This window comes from Macrobrachium nipponense, chromosome 45 (assembly GCF_015104395.2).
Source record: "Macrobrachium nipponense isolate FS-2020 chromosome 45, ASM1510439v2, whole genome shotgun sequence".
Lineage (NCBI taxonomy): Eukaryota > Metazoa > Arthropoda > Malacostraca > Decapoda > Palaemonidae > Macrobrachium > Macrobrachium nipponense.
Genome location: NC_061105.1, coordinates 49,713,185 through 49,723,184, shown reverse-complemented (window position 1 = coordinate 49,723,184; position 10,000 = coordinate 49,713,185). Strand labels below are relative to the sequence as shown.

The 10,000-nt window shown below is 34.7% G+C and overlaps 1 long non-coding RNA gene across 1 annotated transcript in view; it reads left to right on the top strand.

Moving 5' to 3' along the window:
* The first annotated feature begins 2,225 nt into the window (after positions 1-2,225).
* LOC135214162 (uncharacterized) overlaps positions 2,226-10,000 on the top strand; it is a 252,298-nt gene continuing 244,523 nt past the window's right edge. Inside the window, exons 1-2 of the long non-coding RNA XR_010314309.1 lie at positions 2,226-2,498; positions 4,219-4,307. This is a non-coding gene — a long non-coding RNA (uncharacterized LOC135214162). The remainder of the gene's footprint in view (positions 2,499-4,218; positions 4,308-10,000) is intronic.

The window sequence follows — 10,000 nt, the reverse complement described above, 5'->3', positions numbered from 1 at the left end:
GGTTCGAAGTTCTCCTTTCAAACCTTTTACTGTCAAAAAATCCATTTCAGCGCTGAATGAGCTCATAGGTCCCAGTGCTCGGCCTCTGGCCTAAATTCTATATTCAAGTCAATTCAGCTCAACGACTCGAGGCACACAAGATCTAAAAGAAGATGGTAAGTCAAGGTAAGTCACAGAGGAGTTTGATTATTTGCGTAGGACAGCAGGATACCTTCTGCCTTTGGGTTGAGAATAAAAATGCCGCTTAGTTTTAGTGTTACTGGAAAGTATGAGATCTAGTTAAGAGTGGTGTATTGTCGAGTGCGGAAAGTTCCGAAAATATGGAATCCTCGATAGTGGACGAATTTACCTGACCTGGAAATTACACGAGCAGTAAAGAAACGACTACGGTTTATCGCAAGGTCAGGCTGCCTCTTTATTTACTGTAGAAAGGTTTATAAAAATCATCAGTGTGGGATCTACTTGTTTTAAGTTTACTACCAAATTAATTATTACTGGTGAAACTTTTATTCTTTTAAAAAAAATGTTCATCATTACTGTTATTTTGATTAAAAGCATGATTAAACATGTCGTTAATCAAAGGATTCACTATTTCGTATCAGTTATGCATTCTTTCATTCATGATTATTCAGATCTTCCGATGAATGTCATTTCTCAGATTTTTTCAAGGTTTTTCAACTAGCTCCGAGAAGTTACTATATGATAATGGTGAGAGTATGATTACCGTCAGCACTATTACTACTACCATCACCTCTACTACTACTACTACTATATAATAATAATAATAATAATAATAATAATAATATAATAATAATAATAATAATAATAACAACAACAACAACTCTCTGTATCAAAACCAAAAGTCATAGATTCGAATCCTGGCAAAGGCGGATATACACATCATCTATAATTATTACCTTTACGAAAAAAAAAAAAATTTGTTCACGGGAATGAATTTGCCATATGAGCGTCATTATTTGATTACCTCAAAATTCCAAAAGAGGCCACATGTAAAAGCATATTTATGAACAGTGTCCAGTTTTTAAGAGAACAGCATTACGTACGTGACCAGTGTATGAAAATAACTATTTCAAATCCACCAAAGTTCTTACAAAATCTGTTGCATACTATTTATAAAATGGAGGGGCTTAATCAACTTTATTTCCATTAGTCAAAATTTATGATTAGGAATACAGGATCTTCGCTCTGTACGAGCATAGAAAGAAATCTCAAATAGTGCGGCTAACGGGGGTTTTATGACATAGGCCTACCCAATATTATTGAATTTGAGTACCAATAAAACTTAATCGTTCTGTCCGGGTAGTCATAAGAACCACCTGAGCCCCAATTTCCTTTCCAATAACTTTATATTTTATGGGTTTAACAATAGACAGAGTCAGAAGAAGGGAGATGCTCACCAATATATCATCTAATCACCCACGCCCGTGAAGTTAGGCCTATGAAGGCGATGGGCCGTTATATGTCCATTTGATGGAGGAATAAGGTAAAGCTAAGTGAAAGAGAGAGAGGGAGAGAGATGTTATGAATCGGGATGACAGAGAGAGAGAGAGAGAGAGAGAGAGAGCTTCACGTGGCTGGCGAAGACGCTTAACAGAGAGGCGATTCTTAAAGGTAAGAGAAGCGATAAGTTTTAAACACCAAATTGAGTACATAAGAACCATTTACATATGTATTTAGACTCGCGGTTACTTATGACGTTCTTCCTAATGCCAACATGATTGCAACATCAAAGATAATGATTATTGCGTGATGAAACGAAACGCCATTTAAGGGAAACAAAACAACTTTAAGAAAGTGTTGCTTTCTTACCGTTTTTGAGGTGTATCGAGTAAAGCGTGGTTCACAGAGGTATTCAGGACAGAAAATCGACACGAGTATGGTTGCAGGCACTGTCACTTAAGCGTTTTTCAAGCACTATCAGCAGCGCAGTATAATGTTACCCGATGGTATGGTCACTTGTGCAATGTGCATGACTCTCAGTCTCGCCAAGTGTGGTGTCAAATGTAGTTTTAGTTTAGATGCAATCACTATGAAAAAAAATCTGTTGTAGATTAATGTTTGCTTTGTTTTTTATGTATTTTGTCTAATATATTTTACATTCACATGAGAAATATTATTTTTGGCGTAAGATCGAATTGTTAGAAGTAAACTCATTTGATCCTGCGTTGCCGGTGCTCAGCCGTGCTCTTCCAAGTTGTAGTCTAAATTGGATTTGTGGACTAGACGTTACGGAGTCAGTTTGGACATAATTCTGGGTCAGATTGCAACCGTCCAATCTTTCGTCGACGATGTAGTGACCCATTACGGGAAAGTTGCCATGTGTGTATAAAAGAAAAAAAGGGGAAAAAAAAGGAGGGATAAAATGCCACTTCGGAGAATATAGTACCGGGTCAGCTACGACGACAAAACCCTGCACCAAACAGCCTAGGCCTATTGTAAAGCCAGAGCTCGTTCTCCTGAAATCGATATATCTGTTGGTGAGTGTGATTCAATTTTTAAACCTGTCTTTCATAGTTGTCATTTTCATTCTTATAAATCGGTTATGACTTGGGGCCACCGACAGTATTGGAATAACGGTGGCATAGCCTACCAAACACGGGCGTCATGTTGACATATATCCTCTTCGGTCTAGGCTACAGATGTCCTGTTAGTATTATGGTGAACATGTATTTCTGATCTGAAAATGATCTTTAGTCATGGAAATATTCGTATTCAGTAAAATGTATGTATTCAGTTTGCTTTCTGAGGCAAACGAAATTTCGTCTTTCTCTATAAAGCGTGTAGCCTATGTATTCAATATTTTTGTCATGGGATTAATAATCATTACCTATCTTTCGTGTTAAAAAAAATAAAAAAGCAACTGTGGAGAGCAGATTTTCGGATCATTGATGTGAAGTATAGAGAATTCTAGTTAGTTTAATATTAAATTAATTTGATCCACACACACTGAACCGTGGCTCGCTTCAATGAACAGTCCGTAGCAGGAGACAGAATGGACCGTTATGTTTCTTCACTTCAAAAGTATAATTGGGTGAAATGTTGCTTGTAATAACGTGAGCCACGATAGCGTAATTATTGTGTTATAATTGGAAATCGTTTTTTAAGTTTCTAATTAGACAAGGGAACGTTGCAAGTTATTAAGGTTCGTTAGCATTTGACATAAAAGACAAGGTAAAAATATATATATTATATATATATAATATATATATATATATATATATGATATATATATATATATATATATATATATATATAGCACTAAAGGGAAGAGTACGACACACTATTTTGATGTTATATCCTACACATACTCCGTTTATTATTTGCCATAGAAGTTTTCTTTTACAACTTTCCTTTACTCAAACTTTCGTATTTTGTAACTTCAAAATGTAAGAAACTGCTACTGGACATGTTAGAGAAATATTATTGATTGATAGGTTATTTTACTCACTGTGAATTCCCTGGAAGAATTCCATTCATACTGTTTCGTTAGCTTTGCGCTCTCTATTTGTAAATAAGCCAATCTTCTTTCGAATCAGGGAAAACGGAAGCAGTAAGAACATCCCAAATCGTGAAAATAAAGAAGCTGCACAGGACGACACAGTAACTTGACAGTTTAGTGTGGGATATGGTGAGTGTTACAACCGCCCATTACGTGCCCTATGATAGTGTTCATTTTTCTTTGATTGTTATCGTAACGCTTCCTCCGAAGCTAACCATCCATTGAGCACCATCTTTTAAGAAAATCATCTCATAAGCCTAAGCCTTAACTGCCACGGCCATATGACTATGTGAGAAAACTCGCAGTGTTTCTACGACTGTAGGCCTAATAATATCCATCAAAGGACGTGATCTCGATTCCATCATTTTCGATTACTCGGGTCTTTGTGAAAGGGGAGTAATCCATAGTAAGTTTTAGGCCCATGATTTTGGCCATTTGGTCTAGGATGTTTGCACGAAATGATTTAATTTAAGATTATCGAAACAGTTGATATATATATGTATGTATATATATATATATATATATATATATATATATATATATATATATATAGATATAAACTTCTTTAGTTTTATCTCCCTTTAGAAAACAGGTATTCAATTTACGGTTGCTATTACAACTCATTCATGTTTGAACTGTGTTTTTAACGATAGGTTTTCATCTCATGACTCTTATTCGTTCTCTCATTTTATTTTCAGAGGCGAATAGCAAGGGATTCCAGATTACAGAACAACGATACGAGAAGAAAGATAAGGAATTATCACGCGCACACACAGTCATAAAAGAGGTGAGCTAATAGAATTACAGACAAAAATAAGTAGATATATTTATGCCCTCCACAAATACTCATTGAATCATTTCATCACGACCAACATAAGGGTATTGTCTCTTTATTGACCACATCCAGTCAGGTCAGCTCTCTCTCCTGTCTTGGCTGTGACTGAAGTCACAATCGTCAAACTTTGTTACCTCATTTTGTATTTTGTGAAACAGTCTGGTTAGCATACAAGGTGTCATTTAATTGTCGGCTGAGATCATCTCTGCAGTTATTTCACCATAAGCTGTTTGGTTTCGCGATTACTAAATCTAGAAAAAATTCGTGATTTCATTCATTTTTCATTTCATTCATTCAGCTTCCAGTAGGACAATAACATTATCACCATCATATTTTGTTATTCATGAGAATACAGATACGTTATCATTAGTTTTATTATTACTATATATGCAGCTTAAGATAATTTTATTTAATGTAATAAGGTTACACAGTGCTATTCCCTAAAAGAACGAGAAGGAGCGAGGTAAAGGTAAAGGTGAAGATACTGGGTAAATCAGTTTTTTGTAGGCAGATCGCCATGCCAAACGAAGAATGTGGTTATAGTTGTAGTTCTTGTAACCCCATCCCATATAGAAGCGCTTTTATGAGCAACCCTTTCGTGGGGAAAATCATATATATATATATATATATATATATATATATATATATATATATATATATATATATATATATATGTGTGTGTGTGTGTGTGTGTGTGTGTGTGTGTGTGTGTGTGTGTGTGTGTGTGTATGTATAGTCAAAGCACAGTTGGTCCCTGAAGTACTTAAATGTCTACGTGTGCTAGACGGTCCCCAAAGTTTCTTTCTTAATGAAGGTCATTAAATATTTCGGGTTGCGTGGTTTTATAGTTCTTCTTCCCATAAGAGTTTCTGGACAATTTCCTTGTGATCGAGAAGAAAGTGATGGTTCTCATCTCTATCGAGATGCAAGTGATGGTTCTCGATTTAAACGAGCGGAAAATAACGAGTTCTTCGTTGGAGCGACATCAGTGTTATTTGCGTTTAGGCAAATGGGAAGCATGTGATGGAGGTTGAAGATGGAAAATGAGCTGTTTAGTGTCGAGTTTTTCTTAAGCCTTTAATTGTCGATTTAAAAAAAACTTCATTGATATACTTGATATTTTAATTGGCTTTTATGGCTAGTTTTTCAACTTTGTTTCCGTTTTTGTTATGAGTGGAGGCTGAATGTCGGAAACAGAACTGAAGAAGTATTGTTCTCTTCACTGGGATCTGTGGTCATTTACACATTCGTGAGCAAAAGCAGTCTATTTCCTAAATTGGTTAATTATAGAAATTCATTATTAACATGCAATATATTTCAGGTAAATCGTCTGAAAGATGCATTTTAAAACATATCAATCTATTTCTTATTAGTTAGCATGTCTCTTTGTCAGTCTGTGGGCTAGTCTTTATATACAGCACTGGAATTGATTTGCTTAGTAACAGCAAGGCTGCGTGAATATGCTAATGAGAATGAAATGTATTGTTTCAGTAAAGGAAATCCTTTAATTGCCCATTGCTGAAACTCTCTCTTTCAATTTTTGACAATTTGAAATCAGCGTTCCAAAAATACATTTCTCTTTCGAAACATATCCTGGATTTATTGTGTCCGTGCTTCGTTGTCAGTGGAACAAAAGGGAACCAAAGTCATTATGACCCAAAACCTAATGAATCAGAACTCGGAAAGTGCAATTGAAATGTTCCTGTAAATTGCTGTCTGGAAAAGATGGAAATTATAAATTTGCCGGAACAAATTTTCCTGGAAACAATGGAAGGGCCTCCCTCTTATTCCAGAAGCCTGCAGGAGATTAATGTGTTTGATATATATATATATAATATATATATATATATATATATATAATATATATATATATTATATATATATATATATATATATATATATAATATATATATACATACATATGTACAGTGGTGCTCAAATCTATTGCGACATTATTCTTTTTGTATCGTCCAGATTCTCAGAATCAACGTGACGTTGCCAAGTATAGTGCTAAACTTTTTTTTTTATTTGTAATGTCACACATTCGAAAAGTTTGCGAATTCACAGCTAGACCTATTTTCCTTATGGTTAAATGGATATGATCCCTTTTATGCATTAGTATAATTTGTAATCTATGTGATTTGAACTGATTTTTATTTTTTTACGTTGTTCAGTTCAAATTGCGGTGTGATAAGGCTATCGGTGCCAGCAATGAAGGCACACTTAACATGCTCCTCGGACTGGTCAACATAACCACGTCTGCAGCATTATAACAGTAGACCTAATAAGCTCAGCAGTCATAACAACAATTTCAAAGTAGGAATGTGAATTAAAACAAGTTTTCTTTGAATGTTGAAGTTTTCGGCTGTGTTTAAGCTGCCTGTATGTCGCAAAATATTTTATAGGCCTAAAAAATTAATCTCAGCCTTCTGAGTTGTAATCTGTTACTGATGAATTTATTCGTAGAGATTACCTGTTCTTTGAGGAATACAATAGGAATATAAATTACAACCACTTTTCTTTGAATGTCGAAGTTTTAGGCTGTGTTTAAGCTGCCTGTATGTTGCAAAATGATTTATAGGACAACAAAAATAATCTAAGGCTTCTGAGATGTAATCTATAACTAATGTTTTTAATTGTAGAGATTACCTGTTCTTTGGGGAATGAAAGATGATGATGATTTTGGTATTATGTAGAAGAAGGCTATTAATCGAAATATAAGTATTAATATCAAGGCGTATGGAGCACTTGTTTTTCAACTGGTTTAAAAATATTATTTTCTTAAAAGTCCTTCTGCTCCCTTTTGGTGTATAATTAATTCTTTCATGAGGTAACTTGAAATGCAAGAATGTGTAGATAACCTCATTTGCTTTCTGGCCAGAAATTTTTAATAGAGAGATGTGAATGTTAAGTGAAAAGTAAAGAAATCTAACAACTAGGCCTAGGAATAATATCTTGGCTTTGACAGTAGAATAATTCCATAGGCGAATACTTGCTAGTATGCCATCATTTTTGAAATATTTAAGAAATATAACAAATAATTATGTATGAAAATCCAAATATTCCTCTAACACATATAAAGTAATGTTTTCAAGATAATTTCATGGTCGCTACTCATTGTAGACCTACTCTTGTTACACCGGGTGGTTGTTGTTGCACCGACACTAATGATACGTCACACATGTTCCCCTCACACGTTGATATCGGTGGGAGCATTCTGCTTTTGTATATACACATTTTATTTTTTTCAGCGTTGAGGTGTAAAAGCAATCAAATAGGACTATTTCAAATTTTATGTTTGCATCGGAAGCATTATTAATGTTATGGCATTTTTTTCGTTTTTTATTTAACATTTGAACTGAGGTTTGATGACGACTTCGTTTGGTCAAATGATTCAGCGATGAGTGAACGAAAGTTTTGAAAATGTTTTGTAAGAGTTTTTTCTGAAATTTGGCTACACGTGACATTTTCTTACAGTTTTGAAATAAATGACAGATTTCACTCTATGAAACATATTATGGCATTATTGTATGCAATAATCGCGTTTTCGCATTGAAATAATAGATAAATATGGAGCATGATAGGTTGCCAGTTAGTGAATTTTGAACGAAATCCTATGGAGTCATGTCGCATGAGATTTGAGCATCAATGTACATTCATACATACATACATATACATACATACATATATATGTATGAGTAGTATCACATTACCGTGATTCATATACATACACCGAGCTATCAAATGTCCTTTAATATCTAATCCGCTCTACCTCGGAATTAATATATTTTCGTATATGTTAACCGAAGTGGAATTTTTTAGTCAATAAGAGATTTGTTGGCTCACGGGCGCAAACCATTGAACCCAACAAATCCTGGACACACAAATGAAGCTTCAAACCACACCGCCACTGTGCGTCCTGGATTTATTGGGTTCGATGGTTCGCGCCCATGAGCCGACAAATCTCTTATCAACAAGAAAATTCCCCTTCGGTTAACATACATGAAAAACAATATTAATTCCGAGGTAGAGTGAATTAGATATTAAAGGAATTTGTAGTCGATGTATAATTATATATATATATATATATATATATATATATATATATATATATATATATATATATATGTGTGTGTGTGTGTGTGTGTGTGTGTGTGTGTGTGGTGTAGAATGTGTTTATGTCTATCTGTCTTCGGCATGTTTACAGATTAGGCAACGCTTTGAAAAGAAAACATGATGAAATTAACAAATAAAGATAGTTACATAAATGTATAAAGAGTTCCTGTAGGTTTCATTTTCAATTACCTGTCTGCAGCTCCGTCTGAGGACTGCCCTAGTTATGTAGTCTGCCGTTTGCAAAACTACCACAGTTCACAGACAGACGGAGCAACAGCCAGATGGCTGAAAAGGAAGCCTACAGGATTTTTTCAACATGTATTTTCACTTCATTCTTATTTTTGTTTTGAATGTGTTGCATAATCCTGAGGATTGTCGCGATGTCTGTCTCCGGTGATTGCTTGGGGGACTTTAAAGACGCTTTGTGCAGCAGAGTTTAATGAGTTTTCTCTCGCGATTCTTTTTTTTTTTTTTCTACTTCTTAAGCTGCTTTTGAGAAAATCCGTGAACGGAACTTAGATTTTTGGGATTTAATCTTTTCTTGGAAACAAGAGAGAAAGGAGAGAGAGAGAGAGAGAGAGAGAGAGAGAGAGAGAGAGAGAGTCTTTTACAATATAAATTTCATTTTTAATTTCCCATCGTCACTCTTATGGATCGAAGTGACAGGAGTATTAACTTCGCAAAAAAAAAAGAAAAAAAAAAAAACTCTGTCGGAGAGAAAATGTGTAAATTTGAAACATTTTTGTGGTTTACAAAGAGAAATAATAAACAATTATTATTTACAAGAGATAAAGAAATAAGGCTAATAAACCCTAATTGATCCGAATTTTCGGTTCAAGTGTCTCTCTCTCTCTCTCTCTCTCTATCATTTACGGTTATGTTGGTGTCTAATAAGAATTATTCTGTACAATTTAACCAATTTCTATGTTTTAATTTTGTTGCTGCTGTTGAAAGTTGAATAACTTGCAACAATCCTCGAGCTACGACACCCAGAAAAAAAAAAAGTACCAAAATATTTTATCCTCTAAAATTTCCACAAGAATAAGGCTCCATTTTTCAAGATACTTTATCATTATTTCGAAGATTTTGTTACAGTCTGAATTGCCTTGAAGGCTGGAGACGATATCTCATTGAAAACGTTTCTGGGTGAAAACGTTTTTGAAGTCTGCTGTCTTTTGGGGATTCATTGAGACGTTGAGGCATTGGATCGGCTTCCCTCAAGTGATTGTAAAACACGATCATTTTTGGTGGTGGGGGGTGGGGAGAAGTCCTCCTTCTCTTTTCTCTTTCTTCTTTTGCGATTCTGCTTCGTTTTCTCCTCTTTTGTAGAAGGATTTTGTTAAGTCAGTTACATCCTTTTTATTTTTTTTGTTTTTTTTCGGAATTATCTTCTTTCTTATAGGAAGAATGGAAGAGGGTGTCTTTATTCTTAATGTGTATGAGTCTTTTTCCTTTTCGGGAAGCACAAGGAAAATTTGATCCTTTCCTCTTGTCTCTGTCAGTCTTGTCTTCAGGCCGAGGAAAAAGAT